Source organism: Electrona antarctica (genome assembly GCF_951216825.1).
Source record: "Electrona antarctica genome assembly, chromosome: 20".
Classification (NCBI taxonomy): domain Eukaryota; kingdom Metazoa; phylum Chordata; class Actinopteri; order Myctophiformes; family Myctophidae; genus Electrona; species Electrona antarctica.
Window position 1 is genome coordinate 19,877,355 of NC_136801.1, and position 24,066 is coordinate 19,901,420.

Genomic DNA, 24,066 nt, shown 5'->3' on the forward strand with positions numbered 1-24,066 from the left:
ATATGCCTTTTGGCTTTGAGTTAAAATGGTGTTCTGAGTCATCCATCCAGACTCTATGAGACTCACAGCAGTGGTGAGGCAGATAGAAAGTGTCAGATGCTCACATCAACAAACGCTGTTTTCGGCAGAAGTAGACAAACTGGAGGCGTCAAGTGGGTGTTCGAGAGTCTTTCAGAGCTTGTTGCTATTTTTGAGCATCAACGTGGGGGGCACAGAACACCAAAATACAATGTGTATTTGGCATCAAGACTTTGACAAGTTGGAGCATCAACGCAGAAAAAGTTAATTACATTTACATTATTTCAAAGCGTTGTTTGTGTGTCTGTCACAGTTTGACTGAGGTTAAATCATCTCTGTTCGTCTGTTTTAATTTAGTTTTATTAAATGTTTGCACAGATCCCGAACAAGTATTTGTCTGTGAAACTGCAGCACAGTGATCCCGTCTTTCTTTGCACATACTAGCTTTAAATGGTAGCCTATGGATGAGGAGAAACTCATGAAGCCAAATTGTGACGGAGAAAAGATCAATGGCATGGCGTACCGTTGCGGAGGTAGTAGTTGATGGCATCATGATCTCCTCTGTTGACACTCAAATCTGAACTATGCCCTTTGCTGCATGTATCCCCTATTTCTGACCCATATTAAATAAGACAATATAATAAGGGTATATAATAAGTTTATATATGTTTATAATAAGGTAAATTAGACAATATAATAAGGGAGGTAGTTTCTTTCAGATTTTGACTTTGATGCTAGTAGATATTTTGAGATGGAACGATGCTGGAAAGGTGCGATGTATAGAACGCAAATCTCTGCCAGGAGACATGCTTTCTTCTGTGTATAGCAGAAATACAGAAATCTCTCAAGAACAGATTCCGAGCTACGCTAGTGAATCTGTCAGCAAGGGCAGAACGTGTACACATACATTGTTGTTAGTGGCAATGAAAACATAGGCGCCTCACCGGAAGAGGAGGGCCTAAGGCGGAGCAAACGGGCAACATCCAGCTATCCACATTCTGTTTGGCACCGCCCCCAGAGGCAAATTCAAAGGAAAACAGGGCACTGTTTTTCCCTTTTTTGCCATGACAGTAACATGGCAGTTGTACATTACTAGAATTTCGCGGGCCTTCGGCCCGCTCATCCTAGCACCATGCGATACGCAAATGGGAAGAAGGCAATGGCAACCCATGATGTTTTAATTTATGCATTTGCTTGGAAAGCGCAAAGTTGCCAAGCTGGCTGAGTGACCTTGTTTGGTTTTGTGTATGAAAGCGAGCATGGCAAGGCGCAGGAACAGTATACTGTACTGTACTGTAAGTCTTTGTACTGTACTGTACTGTACTGTACTGTACTCATGTGTACTGTACTGTACTGTACTGTTCTCTGTACTGTTGTTATTAGTGTTCTTATTTTTTCTTATTATGATTATTATTATTATTATTATTATTACATGGATTAATATTCTGATCAACTGTACTGTTGATATTATAGTTGTTATTAGTGTTGTGTTCTTATTTATTATTATTATTATTATTATTACATGGATTAATATTCTGATGTGAGCTTTCTTTCTGTACTGTACTGTAGTCATGTGTACTGTACTGTTCTCTGTACCGTTGATATTATTGTTGTTATGAGTGTAGTGTCAGGGCTCGACGCTTAGCATTTTTATTTTTTTAATATTTTACTTATAAAAAAACCTGGCAACCCGCACCCCGCGGTCATTTTCCGCTAACCTGAGCGGGGCTCCCTAGCCTGCTGGAGGGGCTCACATCATCCCATGCACCCTCGAGAGGAAAAAAAAGGAAAATAAATGCAGCCTTGAGCCTACCAATAATGTGGTCTTGTGGAGCTTGATCACCTCCTCCTCCTCCTTTCCCCAAATTGCCAATCCCAATAAATCCAAAAGTAGCCTAGTGTGAATACTTCCACAGCCTAATTACTAAAGGATAAACTATCAGTCTTCTCCTAAATCTGTCAATCTTTGTCAACTCAGCACGTGTTGACAACGCATTGTAAACAGAAGCCGTGTGTGTGTCACACCAAAAGTGGTGACCTATAGAATCCTGTACATAGAAGCATCACGCAATCGTCACCCCTACACAGCTGTCATTAATTAATGGTCTTGACTTGATTGCCTATGCGTTCAAGTTATATAGGGTGAAAACCGTGAAATGCACAGGCTCATCTTACATCGCGGCTGGCTGCCACTGCAGGCAACATGCACATTTCCAAGAAAGTTTCAGGGCACACTACTTTGTCTAACAATGTGGATTATAGTTTGCTCACTTTTCTGCTGGTCAATTTGAGAGAAAATGTAAGGACTGGAAAGCTCTCTTTCTCTATCTCTCTCCCTTTCTCTCTGTCTCCCTCCCTCGCTGGGGTGAAGACGTGTGTGCTCTCTCTCTCTCTCTCTCTCTCTCTCTCTCTCTCTCTCTCTGGGGTGAAGACGTGTGTGCTCTCTCTCTCTCTCGCTCTCTTCTCTCTCCTCCCTCTCTGGGGTGTGTGTGGGGGGGGGATTAGTTGCGCTGCCTTCGACAGTGCTATACTTCTCCAGCAGCGGTGCAGAACCGAGAGAGTGACACATTCTTTTGGATGTAAACTGCGCAACTTTTAGCTTTAAAGATCGGATTCTGTAGTCGCACCGGTGCTACAAAGTGAATTTTACAACTCGCACGGTGATATTTTAAGTCGCAAATGCGAGTAGCTAGTCGCACTGTCGAGCCCTGTGTAGTGTAGTGCCATTTGCGCTGCATCGCGAGGCGATCCAAAATCCCCCCCGCGCACGCACACACACACACACACACACACACACACTGTACGTAGCTGTTTGTTGTTGCAGCGCGATGTTGCAGCGCGCGCGTGTGCGTGTAGTGTTGGTGTTGTTGTTCTTATCCATATATGCGCCTCGGTTCGTCCCGCTTGTACCACGCCAGGTGTCGACGCGGTCGTGTTTGCATTATTTTAACTGTCCAAGTTAGAATCATTGTGTGCGGTGTAGTTGTTCTTCTTCTTCTACTTTTGGTATGTGTGTGTGGGTCACGTGGTGGGCTTTGAGCAAATGGGAGAGGGAATGTAGTGTTGCCAGGTCCGCGTATTGTAAGCGAGTGGTAGTGTGTGTAAGTAGCGTGTTGAATGGCATTTTTTCTGTGCTTGTTTTCATAGACGTGGCAACAAATTAGGCGGGGGTGTCGGTGCTTGTGGCGTGTTTGTGTTTATTATTGATATTGATATTGTTTGCGAGTCTGGACGGGAGCCGGCTTTAGTGGCAGTGCAATGACAATTTTTACGCGGGTGGTGTTGAGTGTCGGCGTGCGGCGCTACATGAGGAGATAGCCGTGGATCGACGCGGAGGGTAAGTCTGTGACGTCTTAGTGTGTTGTTGCAGTGTGTGTTGCTCCTGCTTCGGCTTCGGCACCCAGCGTGTCAGTGACGTAGTAGCTGGTGACTTTGGGTCCCTTTTCCTGGGTTGGGTACACCTTTTCAAATGTATAATAGATGACCAGGCACTGTCAGTCCATTAAAAAGCAGCCCTGGGAACAAGTCAGCCACGTGTTAAGTCTGTATGGTTGCCGTGTCGAAAGGCTCACAGCCGTCACGGATGCGTCAAGGTCAAGAGTGCTTAGTTGGCAATTAGCAAGGCAGATGAGCGAAGATGACGACCGGTGTGGCAGCGCAAGTCAATTATGACGGTGTCTGGTGTCCACCGTGGAGAGATGGATGTGTGAGAGAGTAAAACCTTGATTATTCTTTGTCGTACGGCCGCGATCCAGGCGGAAAATGACTGGTATGAGCCATAAGAGAGACAGAATTAGATAAGTGAGAGGACAGGGGCGATCTCTGCTCTCTCAAAACCTCTGTGGAGACAATCTGTCATCAGCACGCAAGTACAATCAGTATTCCCCATGCATACAACCACACATTGAAACATACCGCACTTAGAAAAATGACTTATGGACATGCACATAGATCGATCATATGTTCTCGCGCACGCACACACACACTCTCTGTCTAACATGCACGCTTGCGCCACCAACCAAAATAATTGGTTGGTGCAAGCAAATAACACACACACACACACACACACACACACACACACACGCGCACACACACACACACACACACACACACCCTTGGTACTACACATCGAGATAGGAGTGTCTGATAGGAATTGTAATGGCTCATTAAGGCGCCAAAGTGAAGCTGTGGACAGTTCCAGAAGGAGAAAAACAGAATGAATGATTGAGCCAGCATGCGGCCCATTAGGGGTGATTTAGGGCGACTAAGGAGTGCAGCTACATTAGAAAAGTGCCTCGGATTTCCTCCATGTTTCTTCCTCTTTTAATCCGATTTCATGCATGCCCCCGCGTGTCTGGATGAGAAAGAAACATTTCCCTCTGCACCACCATGAGATGTGAACATTTATAATGGCAAACTGGCGAGATGCATCATTATGCAGGAGCAGCGCAGGGCCACGGATTAACAATCTGCAGATTAACCACTTTAATGCCAAGAACACGGGACCTCATTCTTCTCTCCACGACCCGCCTGTGCCAAAACGAGGGAACTTGTCTTTCCTTTATTTTCATTTAATCGAGTAATTTAAATATTTTTTTTCCCCTTTTTTTGCTTTTACTCACATGTTAGACAGCCTACATACGGATCCGACGTGCACGCGTGCACGCTTATTACTCCTTTTTTCTGCTCAAAATGAGCCAAAATCCAGTGTTTGGAAGGTTATTATTCCCTCTTCTTACATCTGCGGATGAAAACAACTCAAGCACACTGTAGTGTGTTGGGGGGCTACACTTCCTGGTTGCCCTCTAGGACAAATAAAGAGGATAGTGCACGGAGGTGCGGCCCACTCTCCTGCGGGAGGTTTGCACATGCTCCGTGTAAACGGGAACTGCGATGATGGAGTGTTCCAGCAGAGGTGCTAGAGGTGCATGAGAGTTGCTGACCCTGAACTGAAATATTAAAAAGGATATCACAAAAAGAGAATAGTACAAAGTTGATTTTGTTTTTATTTTAAAAAGTATATCAATTTCATAACTGTGGAAAAAATGTTGTGTATAACAGACTGAAAGATAAAGGACAAGTACATTTACTAAATGTTAATGTTTTTGTATATTTTCTTTTGTGGATTGTCCATGATCGCAGTTCCTGTTTACACTGAGCATGTGCAAACCTCCCGCAGGAGAGTGGGCCGCACCTCCGTGCACTATCCTCTTTATTTGTCCTAGGTTGCCTGTAGCTGTACAGGTTCAAGTAAGTCCACGCATCATACAGATGTCTGATATTGGTTTTATTTGTCATGCGACTTTCAACTCCTCCAGTCACCAAGACACCGTGAAAACTATAATGAAGAAACAATAACATTTGTTCAGTTTCGAGTCCATACATGTGCATTCAAATGATCAAACGAATTCCACAGTTATACATTACAGCAACATTAAACAATCCACAACAACACAACACAACAAAATCACAAAGAATATGTACCGTGTGCGCCTTTGAACCATGTGCAGATTAATTAATATCGTCTCTCTCTCTGACGTTCCCAAAACAATGCAACTTCTTTCCAGGAACTCAGTTCAACCTCTGACCCTTACTGATAGGTGACGTCACGTGAGTGACGTGACACTCTCATCATGTGACTCCCTTTGCATAGGGTGCATTTTTACCTTGTGATATATTCTTTTAACATATTTATTGCCATTTTCAATTCTATTTATTATAATGAAATCAACCTTTTTATCCAAGTATGATCATAAATGTTGCACAACCAAAACCATATTTAATATAATTTAAGTTTATACCTGAAACCACTGTCTCTCGTTCTGGGACAGTTACACTCCCACCAATTACTGCAATTTAGGGTTTACATATTTGTAATAAATTCAGTAATTTCCTGAACCGACCTCTTAACTCTTAGGTCAAGACTTTTAATCCTTTTAAGACTTTTAAGGTAAGAAATGAAACACTTTTCCCTTTTCTTCCCTCCACACAGGTAAATATTTGCAGGTACACTAGTTCAAATATTAAACCACATTGTTGGCTCCTCTCTAAGATGGAGAATGTGTCACTGTTCACATTCCAATTTACTCCCACCACTGGCTTGGTTAGGAGCTTGTCATGATCCACCTCTGAAACTCCACTGGCTTGCTTACTGTCAGGACTTGACTCCAACACTTCTCTGTTGTTGGATATGAACTTGTGAACATGTAATCTCCTTCTATCAGGTGTCTCCTTCATGTCTTTATCTGCATGTATCGGCACATCATGTTTATTGTCCACTTCACGCTCCGGTACCGTTTTGTACGTATACTGGCTCTCTTCCTTCGAGACTTCCATCTCCTCTTCCAGACTGAGGGAACCTTTCATGAAGGGGTGTCGGATGGTATTTCTTACATATGTTGCAAGTGGCCTTTTGCTTGCAGTCTTTCGATACATGTCCTCTTCGAAGACATCCAAAACATAGGTTATTTTCAAATATGAACTTTTTCTTATCCTCAACAGACTTATCACAGAACGTCTTGCATTTGTAGATGAAGTGGCTCTCTCCACAGCATATACATTTGACTGTGTTTGAGGATGCTGAGGGAGATTTTACTTCCTCGTCTTCAGAAGTGTCCTCCGAACTACTCCCTCCTGCACTGTGTGTCTTTGCCACCATTTTTGGCTCATCTCTGGTACTTAAGTTTGTGACCAACACATTTGCCTTTGGGTGCGTAATGTCTTTGAATTGCCTCTCTTCCATATGTTTCAGCGCATGTAAGGAGCTCACTGGATTGCATGCAATATATGCTTCTTGTGCAATAAACTCTGCAAATTCTTTGAAACTAGGGTAATCCTCATTTTCTTTCAGGCATTTTGAGACTATGCGATTCCACCGAGAGGTCACCCAGTCAGGGAGTTTGTGGAGCATCTCTTGATTCTTTTCCCAGTCGTTCAACGATTGAAGCCCCTTCACATGTGGTATGGCGTTGCTGCAAGCTTTAAGAAAATCACCAAACTGTCTTAGTTTAATTGACTCTCGTGAACCAATCCTTGGCCAGTTCTTCAGTTTATCTCTAAAGGCACGCTGGATTATAAAGGGGTGGCCATAGCGTTCATTCAGTGCCTCCCATGCCTGATCGTAGGCTTCTTCATCCTTCCTGAAGAAGCTTCCCTCCAACACAGAACGTGCCTCTCCACCGACATATTTTTGCAAATAAAAGAGCCTGTCTGCTGTGTTCGAGCAGCGGCGTTCAATTAATGCCTTGAAGCTCACGCTCCACTCTAAGAAGTTCAGTGGGTCACCTGTGAAGATAGAGGGCTCAGGTGCAGGCAGTCTGGTAAGCACCATTATGTCATGAAGGGCTTGAACTAATGACACTTCGTTGTTGGTATTATTTGACCGTACAGAGTCCTTACATGTTCTTTCATTTTTTATTTCTTTCTTGCTTGCACTTTGTATGTCTGTCTTATTTTTGCTTTTTATTTCTGTTCTTTCATTTTTTAGTACTGGCTGAAGAATGACCATTTTGCTACGAGCTGATCTCTCATCACAGCCCTCACTTGAATCTGCTTCAGAATATGCCTTAAGCTTTGCTTCTAGTACTTGAACATCCCTCTGATTTTCTAGCTTTTTAAGCTCTGCTGCCATAGCTTGTTGTTGTGCTTCCATATCTGCTTCCATATCTGCTTCCATAGCTCGCTGCTGTGCTGCCATAGCTTGTTTCTGTGCTGCCATATCTGCTGCCATAGCTCGCTGCTGTGCTGCCATAGCTTGTTTTTGTGCAGCAATAACATCCTCCATCTGCATTTCTGCTTGTTTTGCAGCCAATTCTGCTGCACAATCTGCAATTTTTGCTGAAACATTTGAGTGTTCTGATCCATGTTTTGAGTGTTGCCTCCCAACAGTAGATTTAGTTGATGTAGTCTCTATTAAGGACTGGGCATATTCTTTGTCAAACACTGCATCGAGTCTTGTCATTTCTTCCTCAGTATTAAACTCCAATCCTACTTTTCCCTGGCGTAATTTCATGAGCTCCATCAGCTCTCTTGTTAGGGCTACACAGCCATCTATTTTTCTCCTAATCTCAGTAGAAGGTGTTGACTGTGCTCGTATGTTATTATACGCATCTTTCAATTGTGTTTCCGACGCTTCAACCCGGTCCATCATTTCGGACAAGTCACTGTCCAGGCACTCAAATTCCAGATTTGCACGTACAAATCTCACATAACCCTTCCAAACATCATACAGAGCGCCAAATTTATCCTCCATTCTGGAAACCTCTTGCTGTTTCAGTTCCTGCATTTTTGGAGTTAACGTTCTCACTCTACTAGATTTCCGTGTTTCGGCTTGTTTTGATGTAGAGGTAAACTCCTCTTCTGAGACTTGGAGTATTTGTAGTTTAGCATGAATTTCACCTATTAGTGTTTCCAGGCTCTCTCTTTCTTTATCATCACATTCTGTTTCAAGTTGTTCTTTTAGTTTGTTATATTCTATTTGAAGAGACTCAATTTCTTTCTCATCTTGGCCAGGCATAATTCTGTTGTATAACCTGCTGTATATACCATCAACTTATAGTAAATACTCAAACTCTTAAGTGCAACTTAGTACAAATCAAACTAAAACTGTGTACACCTTACTCAAAATAAACCTTGTAAGCACTCTGGTCACAGCAATTTCAATTATCAATGCTATAAATAACTGTCAAACACATACAAAAATAGAAGGTAGGCCTATAGCAATGCAACATCATTTGTTGTTCTTCTTATGCATACATTTCCTTTATAACCTTTTTGTTTGTTTGTTTTGTTATTAATTTTCTTTGTCAATTGTTTAACTATTTTCACCGTCAAACCTTGACGTCTGGAATGATGATGCAATCTTGAGCTTGGATAACAACGTCTTTTGTGGAGCTGTAGTGTACACTGGATCGACGCTGCCCTCTCTTGGTGACCGCGCCACTGCAGCTTCAGTTGTTCAAAGCGTACTGTCTTTTCTTTCGTCGGACGTTCTCTCTGCGTCCGTGAAACAGCGACACGTTGGTAATGTTCCACTTCTGTCAGTCTCTTTTACCACAATGTTGGCGTGCCGTGTTACATTCTCTCAATCCCTCTGGGACCACGCTGGCATGCCGTTTTCTCTTGTGAACCACGCTGGGCGTTACGTTTTCACTGTAGCTGTACAGGTTCAAGTAAGTCCACGCATCATACAGATGTCTGATATTGGTTTTATTTGTCATGCGACTTTCAACTCCTCCAGTCACCAAGACACCGTGAAAACTATAATGAAGAAACAATAACATTTGTTCAGTTTCGAGTCCATACATGTGCATTCAAATGATCAAACGAATTCCACAGTTATACATTACAGCAACATTAAACAATCCACAACAACACAACACAACAAAATCACAAAGAATATGTACCGTGTGCGCCTTTGAACCATGTGCAGATTAATTAATATCGTCTCTCTCTCTGACGTTCCCAAAACAATGCAACTTCTTTCCAGGAACTCAGTTCAACCTCTGACCCTTACTGATAGGTGACGTCACGTGAGTGACGTGACACTCTCATCATGTGACTCCCTTTGCATAGGGTGCATTTTTACCTTGTGATATATTCTTTTAACATATTTATTGCCATTTTCAATTCTATTTATTATAATGAAATCAACCTTTTTATCCAAGTATGATCATAAATGTTGCACAACCAAAACCATATTTAATATAATTTAAGTTTATACCTGAAACCACTGTCTCTCGTTCTGGGACAGTTACATTGCCCTCAAGGACTGTCTAGGGCATGTACAACTTCCTGGTATCAACTGTGCATGTTTCTTTCCTTCCATGGAGCACCATGGAGCAACATGGCGTCGCCCGTACGGTCTTCGCGTCTCGTCCTCTTTAGACAGTCCTTGGTTGCCCTGGGATCTCTTCTTCTACTGTGGTATTCCGCACATTTGACTGGCACTGGCCTCCCGATGTGTCGATCTAGTGGAGTGATGGAGTAGTTCTACATTGCAGTATTGATACTTTTACCTAAGTAAAACATTTGACTACTTTTTCCACCACTGTTTGTGCAACATCACGTCACTGTTACAATCACACCAGGAGACTGTACAGAATACACAGTCTCACACTGTGGCGTTGTGACATAAATGAAATGTGATTTCATCCCATGCTGGTTTGACCTGGACCTGGAATGAAATATTATTGAAATATTGAAACAGCTCTGAAGTCAAAGTTGTCTCTGAAGGGAGAGTAACGATCAAGGCCCGTTCTAATAGGCCAAGATAGGCCGACATTCACCATCACTAATGGTCATGCCGCCGTGGCCATGGGCATGCTGTCCGTTTCCGTTACATTGATGTGAGTTGACATTGCGGGGAAAGAGGGGTGCATACATATAGCTCGCCAATGGAGGTATTTATGATGCAAAAGTGGTCACATTAGGTTCTGTAGGTTCTGTAGATCCTGTAGGTTAGACATATTTAATTATTTTATTGTTAACAATGAATTTATGTTTCATTGTCTTCTAACGACAATTCATTTATACCCTAATTATTGATTTCAGCCCAGCTTCAACTCTCGAATTTCCATCCAATGCTCCCATGTGTTGTTCCAACCTGTATGTTTCACACCTGTGAGAAACCATTGGGAACATGTCATGCTATTGAGTCATTTCCTTGAGGAGAGCTGGTGCCCCCAGGTCCTGTGTGTTTGTTAAGTGTGATTCTAGAAATGTATTCTAAATCCTAACAGTTTTCAGAAAAACGTATATGCCAATTAATGTTTGCTTTAAAATATATATTTTGGAGGTTTGTACAAATTTTCACGCTTAAAACAAATCAAAATCAAAAACAAAAACAGATCTACAAGCTCCTATCATGGTTAAAATATAACTTATTTCCTTACAGATGTTTCCCGGATTATCTCCATGATGGATGATATGAAAAGGCCAAACGTATATACATTTCCTGCCGTGTTTGATCACATTCTATTGTTTCTAAAATATTTGATAAGACTACCAATAAAGAGGTGAGGTAATATAGTCACACGCCACACCGCAGAGGCCCGTGTTCGATTCCCAGCAGCAGTGCCTCAGGCTTGATACTCTAACTCAGTGGTTCCCAAAGTGGGGACCACCAGGGGTCCTTAACACTTAGGCCGCTAGCATTTATTGAAAAATTAGGATCTAATTCACGCCAGCATTTTTTTAATTTGAGCTCTTATTTTGGAAAGCCGCCATTTCCGGTCCATGAGCAGTAGTCATAACCTAGGAAGCTACACGGACAGGCCTTGTTTACCATCTGAAGCCAGACCGGAGCTCTGGAGAGCTCTACATCGTCCGATCTGTGCCGTCAAAGAAACGCTGTTTTGACCAAAATGCCATCTGGGACAAGGAATAGGAGATACAGGCCGTCGGCAATGGCGTTAAGCGTCAGTATCAAAATTAGGCTTCAATTGACTTTAATCGTCGGCAATGGCGACTAAGTGTTAAGGGAGTTACAGGGGGTCCCCAGCTAAATAATAGTTAGGAACCAAATGGACCCTTATGGGTCTGTAACTCAGAGAGTGTACATTTGTACACTCTCTGAGTTACAGACCCACTCTCAGAGTTAAATTAACGTTGATTTTAAAATGTAAATTGGGTTCCAGAGATAGAAATCCCATTAAATTGAGGTCTGTCCGTAGCATGTCAAACTGGGGGTCCGTGAAATGAAAATGGTTGAAAATCACCGCTAGAGCCGTACATATCTTAATCTAACCCCCATAATCTTCTCTTATGGGGGTCCTTGGCATATATTTTCAAATGGGGGTCCGCAGGCTAATAAGTGTTCATTTGGGGGTCCTTGACATGACAAAGTTTGGCAACCACTGCTCTAACTAACATGATTGGGTGGTTGTTCACAGGTGGGAAGCTTGGCAGGGTATTGTTCATGTTGTCACAGCACTAGCAACCTGTTCAGCAGGGAGGGCATCCGGAGGGTTACATTCTCCTCACTTTTCCGGGTGAAAAAAAAATGCTGGTGACGCGGCGTATTGGTAGATTTGCAAAACAATTCTCTATTTCAAAAGTAGCAGATCTAAATGCTCATAGCATGGCACGCAATGACGCTTGTAGATGTGCTATTTTTGAATAGCCAAAGTATAAAATGCCTCCTTTCCCGGTTTTAATGCAACAGGGTGGAAAGTTACTGTGGCATTGCAGTTATATGATCAACACAAAACTGACCACCAGGAGCATCCTTTTCTATTCTATTAAACCAATCAAACAAGACAAATATCTCACTTACAAATCTATAAATAAACAAACTCACACATGCTGATGACTGTAACAGTCCACTCAAGGAGTAGTAGTTTAATACTAGGAGTAATAGTTTATCCTATGAGCACAGTGGCACTTGCATCTTTTATTTTTATTTTTATTTTTTTAAGTGGGGATTGACCAAATTAATGTTCTGGTGGATGTCTAAGCCTTTACAGAAATACCAAGTGGAATGTCATGACACTGCGTGCGTGTGTGCGTGAACGATCACTAAGTCCATATCGGTTCAGCACAACCATTTACAAAACGACAAATACAATTTATTTGTTTTTTACAATATGCACCTGGCTGCCATGATATATTTGTCAGCCTTAATGTGTAACTAACCACTAGCTAAATGCCAGTGATATCAAATATCCAAATCACACCACTGGAGTTTTTTCAACGACCAACATAGACTGGCCACCGGAGCTGCGGGAAGAGCGTATGTAGGCCTACGTATATACGGTCTGAGTAATTTGTGATATTACTCCTCTTATCAAAACCCCTGTAATCCCCTATAATCCTTAGCTAATATAGTTGGTTTTGAAATTTTATTTAGGCGATTATTACGTGTGTGTGTCCACGCGTGTTTGTTCAGCGTGCGCATGTGTTTGTTCTGTGCGTGTGTGTCGTTACATCAGTGAGTCATGAGGAGTGGGGTCGCGAGACATGGCCCAAGTCTTATTTAGGGGTCACCAGCCAAAAAGGTTGAGAACTGTTAACTGATCTATAGTCATGACAGTAATGGATTCGTTTGTGAGTCTACGTTAGACTCACGTCGGATGTGAAAATAGGACCTTAACTCACACTGAGCCAATCGAGACAGGAAATGGGTGTCAGAGTCCAAGCTCAGCAGTCTGAGGATTTCATGTGTTCCACAACTGCCCCCCGCCACAAAAAAAACACACGCGCACGGCACGGGCACACACGCACGCACACACACAGTCCACCAGTCATCCAGGGTATCCCACAGTCATTCAGTGAAGTGTGATACCAGCCCTGCTACGCCAAAACCTTTCACCACACATTTATGCCACCCCCGACCCTCAATTCTCGCCTGTCCCCCACCCCATCCCCAGCTCCCGAACCCAATATGTGTGCCACGACAGGTTCACATGGCCCCCGCCACACTTCAGCGAGTTGCTATTGAAGTGCCGCGGGAGTTGGCGGGGGAAATAGGGATTGTCGGAGAGGGGAGGTGAGGGGAGGGGAGGGGAGAGGAGAATGGAGTGGAGAAGTTTAACATTCACAAAACCGGCAGAGAGAGCAGGTGATCAATGTGGACATTATATGCACACAGGCGGGTGGGTGGTGGTCGGGGGGGGGGCAGTCAGGCGTGATGGGTCAGGGATATTCGGAAGCATGCATGAGTGAGCGGTAGGGTCCTCACTCTATTTCCGTCTCTCCCCCGGGAGACCCCCGCACATGTTGCAACAATGTGGCAACCGACCCTGTCCAATTACCCCCTTGAGAGGTGTTGCTTAGCCCATGACCAGTCTACAGTGGTGGAAAAGTACATTTACTTAAGTATTGTATTTGAGTACTTTTTTTTTTTACTTTACTGGAGTATTTCCAATGTTTTATACTTTTACTTTTATTCCACTACATCTCGGAGTCAAATATTGTACTTTTACTCCACTATAATGATTTGAAAATCAATCATTTTTTACTAGTTTCTTTGAAGATTTTGATTATTATTACAAAACATACATTAACTAATTCAGCCCTATATAGACATTTTGGCCATTTGAAAATAGCCAGTCTACATTGTGAGCTTGTAGGTCTGCTATTTTCCAAAGATTTGTACAAAGTTTATTTTATACGTTTGAAAACTTGTGAAATTGGACATTATGCATAATGACTATACTTTCTACTTTTGCTACTTTAAATACATTTTGATACCAATACTTTTGTACTTTTACTCATGTAAATGTTTTAATTGTGGACTTTAACTTGTAACAGAGTAGTATTTCTCCATTGCAGTACTGATACTTTTTCCACCATTTCCACTCTCGTCCCTCATGTGCAACAGGGCACATTGTGCGACCGAAAGCCTGGTTTCTTGGAGCGCATTTGGTTAACTGGAATGTGCCTTAATTGTGTGTTGATTAAAAGCCCCTTGATTTGCTACCATTTTCTTTATTGACTGATCATTAGATTAATTAATTTCAAACGGTTATATTGCACTCTTTATGTTAATTAGTTTTGTGAGAATGGATTGATTGATTGATTGATTGATTGATTGATTGATTGATTGATTTGAAAAAAGAAGAAGAAAAAAACAAAACACTAAGCCCGTTACCTGAATAATAGTGATTTGTATTAGCTGCACGATGAATGGAGCCAAATCTATAAGTCCTTTAATGATTGGTAAGTCATGGTTTCACTGATCTGAATGAATATGGAAACGATCTGTATCCAGTGGGTTGACTCAAGGTCACCACTGATCTGCCATCCCTGTGGTGCTTAGTGGGAGCTTGTTTTTCACAATGTGAAACTCTGCTCTGTTCTGCACTGCACAGCCACGCGTATGGATGCTAAGATTAAAGTGCTAAGCATAAAAAGAAAATCAGACCCGTCTGAACTAAGTGAGTGGTGCTGTACTGTACTGTACTGTACTGTACTGTACTGTACTGTACTGTACTGTACTGTACTGTACTGTACTGTACTGTACTGTACTGTACTGTACTGTACTGTATTTTCGTGCTAGGACGGACAGACCCATGGAACCAGGGACCCAGGGACACACATAGCTGTCTATAGGAGTGGTTTCACCACTCAAACATATGAACCTTGACAGTGCAATACGATGAGAGGGAGTATGACGTGTTTTTTATATTGTGTTTTTTTGTTTTGTTGTCCCACCTGGACTCTGCTATTAGACCACATGTGTCTGTTTTTTGTTAGTTTTTGTTTATTTTATTTTATTTTACAATATATTCATATATATGTACAGTGGTTGTACTAATGGATTCAGTGAACAACACAGGGGGATATTACTGCTCCAATTCCTGTAGTGGATTGTGTTTTTTTTTCTTCTCCAAAGGAGCACGTCTTCTTTGATTGATTTCAAAGCGAGCCCCACTCCTAATAATGAGATCAGAGTTAGATGTCACTGCCCGGCCCCTTTCCGGTGAGTGCAGGTGACGTGATTGAGTGGTGTCAGCCCACGCCCTGATGAACATGTCACTCATGGGCGTCGGACAGGCTCCTCCTGCAGTGACAACATCCTGTCCCCGTCCCATGGGTCACCGCTCGCCTGATTTACCACCCCCCCTGAATGCTCCACATGTCCTCATCATTTTTTAAAGGCTACCCAAGTGTCATTTACTGTGCCATGCTTGACTTGAATCCACGGAAATGAAGCCGCGGAGAGGTGAATTATTACCCACACTGACTTCTAGACTAATTGAGACCATTATGGGTATGGCATGGAAAAGAACGGCCGTGCACAGCAATTCCAATGGGTGAACGCTGCCATCCAAGACCCCCAAAGATGTTTGAGGTTTTGAAAGAAAGACGAAAATCACGAAAAAACGACATACTATATATATATATATATAGTTCATGGTTTCGGACGGAATACTATTGGGGGGACACCGGGGAGGCACTGGGGAGGCACTGGGCAGAGACTGGGGGGACACTGGGGAGACACTGGGCCCGGGGGGGCCACTGGGGGGACACTGGGGGTTTTGAAAGAAAGACGAAAATCACCAAAAAACGACATACTAGTTCATGGTTTCGGACAGAATACTATAGTATGTAGTTTTTCACGATTTTTTAGGTTTTGAAAGAAAGACAAAAACCTGAAAAAAACAACATACTATAGTTCATGGTTTCGGACATAATACTATAGTACTGGGGGGACACTGGGGAGGCACTGGGCAGACACTGGGGGGTCACTGTGCAGACACTGGAGAGGCACTGGGGGGACACTGGGGGGACACTGGGGAGGCACTGGGGGGACACTGGGGAGGCACTGTGGGGACACTGGGGGGACACTGGGCGTGTAAATGACAACAAAACTAAAACGAAGGCACTGGTGTTGGCACCTCTGGTTTACCGGGACAGGGTTCAATTCCCTGAAGTGCCCTGCTCATTTTGTTGTATTTACACTTACATAATTTATTATTTTGTACTGTAATTCTGTTACAGTACAAAATGCAGAATTCTGTAATTCTGCAAACTGTTAATAAATATTTCAATTTCAATCGTGGATTTGAAAAAAAGACGAAAATCACTCCGAGACCATGGGCTATAGCCCATCGTCTCGGAGTCATTTTCGTCTTTTTTTCAAATCCTCCTTTTTCATCATTTATGACCATGGGCTATAGCCCATATCGGACGGCATACTATAGCATGCCGTTTTTCATCATTTTTGAGGATTTGAAAAAAAAGACGAAAATCACTCCGAGACCATGGGCTATAGCCCATCGTCTCGGAGTCATTTTCGTCACTTTTTCAAATCCTCCTTTTTCATCATTTATGACCATGGGCTATAGCCCATATCGGACGGCATACTATAGCATGCCGTTTTTCATCATTTTTGAGGATTTGAAAAAAAGACGAAAATCACTCCGAGACGATGGGCTATAGCCCATGGTCTCGGAGTGATTTTTGTCTTTTTTTTAAATCCTCAAAAATGATGACAAATTGCATGCTATAGTATGCCGTCTGAGGCCATGGGCTGAACTTGAACCCACGACCTGTGGCTCACATAGACAGCAGCTTATCACAGAGTGCCACCATGCTCTCTGAGAATCTCCTCAGCTTTCCATCTCTTTCCAGTTCTCTTCTGGATGTTATTCTCCAAAACATGCTGCACAGTGAAAGTAGGAGGAACTCAGCTGGATTTGAACTCACAACCTTTGGCTCACATGGACGTCATCTTAACAAGGGTGCCACTGAGCTCTCAGTGATTTTTAGGTTGTAAGTTGTTCTTCTTGGTGTCACTTTTCAAATGGGGCCTTGGGATCATGTACAGAGAATGTGAATGGTGCTGTGCATCAAAGGTGTCTTTACTGCTTTTAAGAAGTGTCTATTTGTACGTCTCTAAATGTTTTGATGAATTGAACATGGTGGACCCTATTGTAAACAAGTGTAATGCTTAATTGGGTCGTCCACTCACAGTTACCAGCCTTTGTATTGAGTTTGTGCTTGAAATGTACTGTAATTCTGCAAACTGTTAATAAATATTTCAATCAATCAAAAAAAAAGTGTTATCGTGGATTTGAAAAAAAGACGAAAATCACTCCGAGACCATGGGCTATAGCCTATCGTCTCGGAGTCATTTTCGTCTTTTTTTCAAATCCTCCTTTTTCATCATTTATGACCATGGGCTATAGCCCATATCGGACGGCATACTATAGCATGCCGTTTTCCATCATTTTTGAGGATTTGAAAAAAAGACGACTTTTTCATCATTTATGACCATGGGCTATAGCCCATGGTCTCGAACGGCATACTATAGCATGCCGTTTTTCATCATTTTTGAGGATTTGAAAAAAGACGAAAATCACTCCGAGACCATGGGCATAGCCCATACGTCTCGGAGTCATTTTCGTCTTTTTTTCAAATCCTCCTTTTTCATCATTTATGACCATGGGCTATAGCCCATATCGGACGGCATACTATAGCATGCCGTTTTCCATCATTTTTGAGGATTTGAAAAAAAGACGAAAATGACTCCGAGGCGATGGGCTATAGCCCATCGTCTCGGAGTCATTTTCGTCTTTTTTTCAAATCCTCCTTTTTCATCATTTATGACCATGGGCTATAGCCCATATCGGACGGCATACTATAGCATGCCGTTTTTCATCATTTTTGAGGATTTGAAAAAAAGACGAAAATCACTCCGAGACCATGGGCTATAGCCCATCGTCTCGGAGTCATTTTCGTCTTTTTTTCAAATCCTCCTTTTTCATCATTTATGACCATGGGCTACAGCCCATATCGGACGTCATACTATAGCATGCCGTTTTTCATCATTTTTGAGGATTTGAAAAAAAGACGAAAATCACTCCGAGACCATGGGCTATAGCCCATCGTCTCGGAGTCATTTTCGACTTTTTTTCAAATCCTCCTTTTTCATCATTTATGACCATGGGCTATAGCCCATATCGGACGGCATACTATAGCATGCCGTTTTCCATCATTTTTGAGGATTTGAAAAAAAGACGAAAATCACTCCGAGACCATGGGCTATAGCCCATCGTCTCGGAGTCATTTTCGTCTTTTTTTCAAATCCTCCTTTTTCATCATTTATGACCATGGGCTATAGCCCATATCGGACGGCATACTATAGCATGCCGTTTTTCATCATTTTTGAGGATTTGAAAAAAGAAAATCACTCCGAGACCATGGGCTATAGCCCATGGTCTCGGAGTCATTTTCGTCTTTTTTTCAAATCTTCCTTTTTCATCATTTATGACCATGGGCTATAGCCCATATCGGACGTCATACTCTAGCATGCCGTTTTCCATCATTTTTGAGGATTTGAAAAAAAGACGAAAATCACTCCGAGACCATGGGCTATAGCCCATCGTCTCGGAGTCATTTTCGTCTTTTTTTCAAATCCTCCTTTTTCATCATTTATGACCATGGGCTACAGCCCATATCGGACGTCATACTATAGCATGCCGTTTTTCATCATTTTTGAGGATTTGAAAAAAAGACGAAAATCACTCCGAGACCATGGGCTATAGCCCATCGTCTCGGAGTCATTTTCGACTTTTTTTCAAATCCTCCTTTTTCATCATTTATGACCATGGGCTATAGCCCATATCGGACGGCATACTATAGCATGCCGTTTTCCATCATTTTTGAGGATTTGAAAAAAAGACGAAAATCACTCCGAGACCATGGGCTATAGCCCATCGTCTCGGAGTCATTTTCGTCTTTTTTTCAAATCCTCCTTTTTCATCATTTATGACTGTAATATTCTCACAGAATATGCTTATATTGATGCTCTATCTCCACCTAGCGTCTGTTAGATATAGCCACTGTGATTGGTTAGTGCTACTGCATGCTGGGAGTATCTTCAGGTACAGAGTCGGTTGTGTGAAGTCAGCCTTCCTATATACATGTGATCCACCGCAGTCTGGAATAAAGCCTACTACTATTATAGCACGTCGTCCTGCATTTGATTGTACACATTGTGCAACACAAGACATGGTGTCAGAGTAACTCGAACCCTTGGGCCAACTTGTACATTTGCATAGGCTTGCTCTGTATTTTTGGTGTTGCTTCCTTGTGTCACTGCATCAATAAACATACCATCACTGCTGTCTGCATCTTGATCCTGATTCATTTCACTTACTGTGTGAACTTTGCTTGTTTTGGAACGACATACCTTTGCAAAGTGGTTCCACTTGTTGCAGATTTTGCATTGCTTGCCTTTTGCTGGGCAAGCGTCTTTTCCATGAGCCCTGTTTCCACAGTATCCACACGATTTAGAGTGGCCTCTGTCTCCCTCCGTGGGATTCCTGGGGAATTGCGCTTGGCTTCCTCTTGTCCAGTCTTGGCGCGTTTTCCATGCGGGACCCTTTGAAGAATGCCGGCTCACTGCATGAACAGCCTGTTCGCGCGGGCTCGCGCTGCTGCTTGCAAAACTTCTTAGCTGAGCTTGTGCCATATCATGAGTCCTGGCAATGTCTATTGCTCTATCCAAAGTTAGATCGGACCCGACGTTGAGCAGCTTCTCTGCATTTGATTGTACACATTGTGCAACACAAGACAATGACCATGGGCTATAGCCCATATCGGACGGCATACTATAGCATGCCGTTTTTCATCATTTTTGAGGATTTGAAAAAAGTGGAAAGTCACTCCGAGACGATGGGCTATAGGCCATGGTCTCGGAGTGATTTTTGTCTTTTTTTTAAATCCTCAAAAATGATGAAAAATTGCCTGCTATAGTATGCCGTCTGAGGCCATGGGCTGAACTTGAACCCACGACCTGTGGCTCACATAGACAGCAGCTTATCACAGAGTGCCACCATGCTCTCTGAAAATCTCCTCAGCTTTCCATCTCTTTCCAGTTCTCTTCTGGATGTTATTCTCCAAAACATGCTGCACAGTGAAAGTAGGAGGAACTCAGCTGGATTTGAACTCACAACCTTTAGCTCACATGGACGTCATCTTAACAAGGGTGCCACTGAGCTCTCAGTGATTTTTAGGTTGTAAGTTGTTCTTCTTGGTGTCACTTTTCAAATGGGGCCTTGGGATCATGTACAGAGAATGTGAATGGTGCTGTGCATCAAAGGTGTCTTTACTGCTTTTAAGAAGTGTCTATTTGTACGTCTCTAAATGTTTTGATGAATTGAACATGGTGGACCCTATTGTAAACAAGTGTAATGCTTAATTGGGTCGTCCACTCACAGTTACCAGCCTTTGTATTGAGTTTGTGCTTGAAATGTACTGTAATTCTGCAAACTGTTAATAAATATTTCAATCAATCAAAAAAAAAGTGTTATCGTGGATTTGAAAAAAAGACGAAAATCACTCCGAGACCATGGGCTATAGCCTATCGTCTCGGAGTCATTTTCGTCTTTTTTTCAAATCCTCCTTTTTCATCATTTATGACCATGGGCTATAGCCCATATCGGACGGCATACTATAGCATTCCGTTTTCCATCATTTTTGAGGATTTGAAAAAAAGACGAAAATCACTCCGAGACCATGGGCTATAGCCCATCGTCTCGGAGTAATTTTCGTCTTTTTTTCAAATCCTCCTTTTTCATCATTTATGACCATGGGCTATAGCCCATGGTCTCGAACGGCATACTATAGCATGCCGTTTTTCATCATTTTTGAGGATTTGAAAAAAGACGAAAATCACTCCGAGACCATGGGCTATAGCCCATCGTCTCGGAGTCATTTTCGTCTTTTTTTCAAATCCTCCTTTTTCATCATTTATGACCATGGGCTATAGCCCATATCGGACGGCATACTATAGCATGCCGTTTTCCATCATTTTTGAGGATTTGAAAAAAAGACGAAAATCACTCCGAGACCATGGGCTATAGCCCATCGTCTCGGAGTAATTTTCGTCTTTTTTTCAAATCCTCCTTTTTCATCATTTACGACCATGGGCTATAGCCCATGGTCTCGAACGGCATACTATAGCATGACGTTTTTCATCATTTTTGAGGATTTGAAAAAAGACGAAAATCACTCCGAGACCATGGGCTATAGCCCATCGTCTCGGAGTCATTTTCGTCTTTTTTTCAAATCCTCCTTTTTCATCATTTATGACCATGGGCTATAGCCCATATCGGACGGCATACTATAGCATGCCGTTTTCCATCATTTTTGAGGATTTGAAAAAAAGACGAAAATGACTCTGAGACGATGGGCTATAGCCCATCGTCTCGGAGTCATTTTCGTCTTTTTTTCAAATCCTCCTTTTTCATCATTTATGACCATGGGCTATAGCCCATATCGGACGGCATACTATAGCATGCCGTTTTTCATCATTTTTGAGGATTTGAAAAAAGACGAAAATCACTCCGAGACCATGGGCTATAGCCCATCGTCTCGGAGTCATTTTCGTCTTTTTTTCAAATCCTCCTTTTTCATCATTTATGACCATGGGCTATAGCCCATATCGGACGGCATACTAAAGCATGCCGTTTTTCATCATTTTTGAGGATTTGAAAAAAAGACGAAAATCACTCCGAGACCATGGGCTATAGCCCATGGTCTCGGAGTCATTTTCGACTTTTTTTCAAATCCTCCTTTTTCATCATTTATGACCATGGGCTATAGCCCATATCGGACGGCATACTATAGCATGCCGTTTTCCATCATTTTTGAGGATTTGAAAAAAAGTGGAAAGTCACTCCGAGACGATGGGCTATAGGCCATGGTCTCGGAGTGATTTTTGTCTTTTTTTTAAATCCTCAAAAATGATGAAAAATTGCATGCTATAGTATGCCGTCTGAGGCCATGGGCTGAACTTGAACCCACGACCTGTGGCTCACATAGACAGCAGCTTATCACAGAGTGCCACCATGCTCTCTGAGAATCTCCTCAGCTTTCCATCTCTTTCCAGTTCTCTTCTAGATGTTATTCTCCAAAACATGCTGCACAGTGAAAGTAGGAGGAACTCAGCTGGATTTGAACTCACAACCTTTAGCTCACATGGACGTCATCTTAACAAGGGTGCCACTGAGCTCTCAGTGATTTTTAGGTTGTAAGTTGTTCTTCTTGGTGTCACTTTTCAAATGGGGCCTTGGGATCATGTACAGAGAATGTGAATGGTGCTGTGCATCAAAGGTGTCTTTACTGCTTTTAAGAAGTGTCTATTTGTACGTCTCTAAATGTTTTGATGAATTGAACATGGTGGACCCTATTGTAAACAAGTGTAATGCTTAATTGGGTCGTCCACTCACAGTTACCAGCCTTTGTATTGAGTTTGTGCTTGAAATGTACTGTAATTCTGCAAACTGTTAATAAATATTTCAATCAATCAAAAAAAAAGTGTTATCGTGGATTTGAAAAAAAGACGAAAATCACTCCGAGACCATGGGCTATAGCCTATCGTCTCGGAGTCATTTTCGTCTTTTTTTCAAATCCTCCTTTTTCATCATTTATGACCATGGGCTATAGCCCATATCGGACGGCATACTATAGCATTCCGTTTTCCATCATTTTTGAGGATTTGAAAAAAAGACGAAAATCACTCCGAGACCATGGGCTATAGCCCATCGTCTCGGAGTAATTTTCGTCTTTTTTTCAAATCCTCCTTTTTCATCATTTATGACCATGGGCTATAGCCCATGGTCTCGAACGGCATACTATAGCATGCCGTTTTTCATCATTTTTGAGGATTTGAAAAAAGACGAAAATCACTCCGAGACCATGGGCTATAGCCCATCGTCTCGGAGTCATTTTCGTCTTTTTTTCAAATCCTCCTTTTTCATCATTTATGACCATGGGCTATAGCCCATATCGGACGGCATACTATAGCATGCCGTTTTCCATCATTTTTGAGGATTTGAAAAAAAGACGAAAATCACTCCGAGACCATGGGCTATAGCCCATCGTCTCGGAGTAATTTTCGTCTCTTTTTCAAATCCTCCTTTTTCATCATTTACGACCATGGGCTATAGCCCATGGTCTCGAACGGCATACTATAGCATGACGTTTTTCATCATTTTTGAGGATTTGAAAAAAGACGAAAATCACTCCGAGACCATGGGCTATAGCCCATCGTCTCGGAGTCATTTTCGTCTTTTTTTCAAATCCTCCTTTTTCATCATTTATGACCATGGGCTATAGCCCATATCGGACGGCATACTATAGCATGCCGTTTTCCATCATTTTTGAGGATTTGAAAAAAAGACGAAAATGACTCTGAGACGATGGGCTATAGCCCATCGTCTCGGAGTCATTTTCGTCTTTTTTTCAAATCCTCCTTTTTCATCATTTATGACCATGGGCTATAGCCCATATCGGACGGCATACTATAGCATGCCGTTTTTCATCATTTTTGAGGATTTGAAAAAAGACGAAAATCACTCCGAGACCATGGGCTATAGCCCATCGTCTCGGAGTCATTTTCGTCTTTTTTTCAAATCCTCCTTTTTCATCATTTATGACCATGGGCTATAGCCCATATCGGACGGAATACTAAAGCATGCCGTTTTTCATCATTTTTGAGGATTTGAAAAAAAGACGAAAATCACTCCGAGACCATGGGCTATAGCCCATGGTCTCGGAGTCATTTTCGACTTTTTTTCAAATCCTCCTTTTTCA